This window comes from Rutidosis leptorrhynchoides, chromosome 3 (assembly GCF_046630445.1).
Source record: "Rutidosis leptorrhynchoides isolate AG116_Rl617_1_P2 chromosome 3, CSIRO_AGI_Rlap_v1, whole genome shotgun sequence".
NCBI lineage: Eukaryota > Viridiplantae > Streptophyta > Magnoliopsida > Asterales > Asteraceae > Rutidosis > Rutidosis leptorrhynchoides.
In genome coordinates, this window is record NC_092335.1 from 434339723 (window position 1) to 434345061 (window position 5339).

Genomic DNA, 5339 nt, shown 5'->3' on the forward strand with positions numbered 1-5339 from the left:
CTTAACTTATGAAGTTGAGTTTATGTATGATGTTTATGATTCTTGTGAAGTATATGATTGTGTTGGTGATGTTGATGTCAACTTGGCCGGGTCGTTTTTGAATGTTAGTAAATTTCTAAGCATATTGTTGAATTGTAATGAATTTATGAAATGTGTATGCTTGTTTTTCATTTGTAAGGGCCTGTTGAATCAAATTAAGGGAATGGAATGCCTTAATGTATGATGTTATAATGGTCATTTGAGCTAAAAATTGTGAAAATTGTATTATGATTTGTGATGAATATGATTAGAATGCAAAGTTAAATGTTATGACCTATGACACAACATACTTGAATCTTTGAGTCCTAAGTTTGTGCTACTTTGTGAAGTTATGATTTTCATTTTTAAAGGTGTCTTAACGAATTCATGTTGACTTTGGTTGATTTTGGTTTGAAACGGTGAACATGCACTTTTGTGTAAATGAATCCTGATACTTTTGAACTAGGAATTGAATGATTAAGTTCTCCTGCTACTCGGTTATGTTTTAGCTAACATTAACACAACGGTTTCTATGTTCTTTTGGTTTGGTGTATAATGTTTTGCAGGGACAACCAAGCAGAGGAGGACCGGCAAAAAGAGGAAGGACAGCAGGTTTGGCTCCTCCACGACAACCACCACCACCACAATAACAACATCATTCATCATCATCTTCCAGAGAAGAAGAGGAGGAGGATCTAAACGATCCTCGAGTTTGGTTAGCACAGGTTCAGAACGATGAAGACTATACGGAAACATTTGAGAGAATAAACCGTAGGCCGATTAATGCAACTTGGTATTTTATCTGGGGGCCATTGGAAGAGGCGGGCATGCGCCGACATGTTTCTAATTTACTCACCATTCCTTACGATAGAGTAGTCGCCCACGCTTGGGAACATGTTTTTAGCATCAATGAACCAATCTATCCGTTGCTGCTTAAAGAATTTTACTCTACCATGCGGTTTAACAATGTCAGCGATTATTTATCGAATGAGTTTCTACGGTTTCGTCAAGGGGGCCAAGATAGGGGTATAAGCAGTTTACAGCTTTGTAGAGTTCTGGGAATTTTTGGGGAATTCACCGATAATCAGTTAGGTGAATATTTGCGGGCTTCTGATTACGTTGGCCGGCATGTTTTTGATGACACCACTTATTGGCGCAGAATTTGTAAGCCAAATATTGCGCCTGCACATTTTAGATCAAGCAAGCACAGGTACAACGAAATCGCAGCCCGGGATGATAAGCTGCTTCATCGACTCATCGCATGCACGTTTAATGCGAGGATTGAGGGTCATGAGAAGGTGAAAACATTAGATTTGTGGATTATGGATCAAATCAAGCGGGGTTCCTATACCGACATTCCTGGGCTAATCGGTAATTATTTCCTTGCCATTGCGACTGAGACACGGCTACAGAAGCCACTTCTGGGAGGCCACTACATCACCCGAATTGCCCGACATTTTAACATTGATTTCAGTAGATTACAGGAGTACACGAGCGTAATGAAACCATTAAAAAAGGTTTTTTATATTAATGCTGAAATCATTATGAAAGATAGAAATGGGCATTTGGTGCCTTTTGTGGCAGTTGGTGCAGGTGACGCAAGTGGCAGTGGTGTTCAGCAAGAGCAGCGGCAGGAAGAGGAGGCGGGAATGGAGGCACAGACTAATGTTGGTGAACAGGTTCTGTGGCATCCGTCCCAATCAAGTTGGGACAGTTTGGTTGGTAGTGTTAATAACATGAGGTTGAGCCCGAACGAATAAAGGATGCACAACGATCGAATGTGGGATAGTCAGCAGCGAATGGAGCAACGACAGATTGCACGATCAGGGATGGATGAGTTATGGTATTGATTGGAATAACCATAACTCAGAGTTGTTTTATTCCAACCCCGAGCAGTACTATGGGACGACACGTCTGACACCCCAATATTACACGGATCCTCAAAACCCACCTCCGCCTCACCCGATTTATGATAATACCGCTGCGTTGCAGGATGCTCGGAACAGATTTGAGCAGCAATATCCACAGGGACGCCCGTACAGAGATGGTTCAGGTAATTATTTTTGGCCGTTTGATAACTAGGCCTGCGTGCCTTTGATCATTTTGTACTTTGTTTTGAGACAATTTAATTTGTGTGGTGTGATTTTAGACAATATTTGGTTTGTAATAACTGGCTAATTGTGTGGATTTGTGAACGGTTGTGGTTGTAAAAACACCGTTCTTTTTATTATAAATTGTGTGGTTTGTTAATTTGTGCAGCATGATTGAACTTCAAAGACTGGCATTAAGTTCAGCGACATTTAATATTATGATATGTGTATGATGATAATCGCGGAATGGACGATGCTCTTATGCTGGCAGTAAGTTCAGCGGCATCCGTCTACATATTCCACGATTTACAGGTTAAAAAATTGAAAATTTCTACAATCACCCTATCACTTTGCCCTCTAAATTTAATCCTTTTTCTGATTTCATGTAATGAGGACCTTGCATGATCTCAAGTGTGGGGTGGGGAATAGAAATTTATCGGGAACTCGTTTCACAAAAATTAAGGCGTTTATTATAAAATTTTAAAATTTTCATGTAAGCCTTAAAAACGATTAAAAGTTCAAAAAAAAAAAAACAAAACCATGTCATATGCATTGTGATTTTAAAATCTAGAAAATAAATGTTGTTTTGCATTTTAAATTATTAATAGTCTTTGAAGTTGCTCTATCATTCAATTATTTGAATGAAAATCCTACTAGTTTAGTAAGCTAACTTGTAGGTCACTTGTACCAAAAGGAGTGTAAACCGTGAGAGAGCGGTGATTGTATAGCGTGGTCGGAAACCGGATCTCGCGCCAGATCGAAAACCTTAAGGACGATCCTCATTGTTTCTCCTAACAAGGACAATGTTGCATCCGACCACCTATTATGACCAATAGGATGTATCTATTCCATCCTCAAGGAAGTAAAGTCTTCCGAATGACACACTTACTGATTCAATTCAGAAGATGTAGTCCAGACCAGTTGTAGGGTGACAAAAACTCTTGAAAAGTCATTACTAACATCGACTGGAAATCTACCAGGCCTCAACGTCAAACAGGGAAACTGGTAGTCAAGGTTTGTCTCAATGAGGGGGATTAACTAGTAAAACGGGGGGGCACCATGTATACACAAAATGTTAGTGATTTATCAGATCCCCGGAAGGATAACCTCCAGAAAGGTAAAATATCAGCTTTTAAGACTGATGAACCTCAATCTTCATGATTGATTTAACGGATTAGATGATTACCTCATAATTGTCAATGATATCCGGACGTAATGTGTATCCTCCTAAGCACATTATTTTCTACCGACATCTCGTGATGTTAGGTACCGTGGGAGGGATTGGCTTGACCAATAGCGGAAAACCCGCACTCATTTTTCAAAATTCAGAAAATCCGACAAAAATCGGAAAACGTGTCTAGTATTAAAAACTAGCATGATATTTTCAAAACCATAAAACGTTTTTCATCAAGGTCCTGATTTCCCTAGGATCAAATTTTTCGGATACTTGGCTCTAATCTCCCAAAAATGTGTGTGTGTATTTCCATCGTGTATATAGCGTGCGTGTGATTTCAATAAAAGTGTGCTATACTTAAAGCGTGTGTTTCATATAGCATGAGTTGTGTTTTATATCAACGTGTGTGTTTCGTGTGTTTCAAGTGATTCATGTAATGTTTGTAATCTATATTGTGTGATTATGTTTGATATTGTTTTACTTTGTAAATAAAGAATTGCTTGAGGACAAGCAAGGTTTAAGTGTGGGGTGTTTTGATATTGCTCAATAACATCATATATATCTATCGCAATATCACTAAAAACGCTCTAGAATCGAAGATAATGAAGGTGTTCTACAAGCTATAGGCCAAGATGTACAAATTTGTATCGGAAGAATGATTTACAAAGAATTTCGATGATTTATGACATTGGTTGATCCCGATACGAGTTAGAGTCAAGATAGCACTCTAAAATGATAAAACAAGGTTTCAGATATGTTAGACTTCGTCCAAATGAAAGGAAATTAAAAAGAAAACGAAACAGTCAAAATCAGCACAACAGGACGCCGTCCTGGAAGGTGGGACGTCGTCCTGTCTTTCGAATCGGGACGCCGTCTAGGGCATATGGGACGCCGTCTTGACCTTTAAAACGGGACGCCGTCCTGCCTTTTGGGACGACGTCCCGTAGTAGGTTTGGCCGACTTTTTGGCTTTTTACCTACTTTCTCCACTTTAAAACTTCAGTTTTTGGGACTGTTTCATATCAGAATACGAACCAGAGAGTTTAGAGGCGATTTTCAGGAGCAAATTGGAGAACTCCAACCTCTTTGAAGAGGCTCAACATCAAGGCATCATCCATCAAAACCTTCTTCATCCAAGAACTCTTGTTCTTGTAGGTTATTTACTTGTTCTCAGCAATGATTTCAGTTAATAATTTGATTGTATTGTTGTCTGTTACCATGATTATTGGCTAGTTTTTATAATGTTTGTCTAGATTAATAACCAAGGTATTGGATGTAATCTTATTGATTGAATGTATTATGCGTGATAGATTGAAGCTTGAATTAAGAACCATGCTTATTGTTGTTAAAATCATTTGTATCTAGTTAATTGATATGTTGTTGATAAAGAGAACTCTTGTTGATGTATCATATTGATTTACAATCAACTTGTCTTAGATTGATTGTTTACTAAACCGGACCAAGGGGGTAAACTAGATTAAAACGGTTAAACAAAATAGGAATGAATTGTGTAGAGCGAACGCAAAGACAATTGTTATTCAAGTCTTTGATCTTGTTGATCAACTAGTCACAAACGAAAAGGTCTAAGTAATAGGGAACCCTCGCTTAGTAATTCTAGTTTGAGTACTTGCTAAAGAGAACTCTTGGCGAGTCGATTTAGGTGATTAACATGCTTATAGTTATTTGATTACAAATACAAGAACCATAGTGAAAAGGGAACCCTTGATCTTGTTATTGTATTTACGTGTTTATCCGAGAGAACTCTTAGTGAACCTATTAGATAACTACACACATAATTATTCAATCAGGACTTAATACCTAAAAATACATCCAATACCGAGGGTAAAATATCTAGATAAACATTTCATCTCTTTGATTTAATTCAAAACTATCTTACTTGCTTTATTTGCATTTATTATCATTTCATAAACTTAAAAGACAAAAATATTGTTTTTACATTTAACCTTCTTTGATTTGGCTAAATCGTTAAATAGCCACCAAAACATAAAACTTGTACTTTTAACTTTCATTCACTTAGTTAATCATAATATAGTTTCT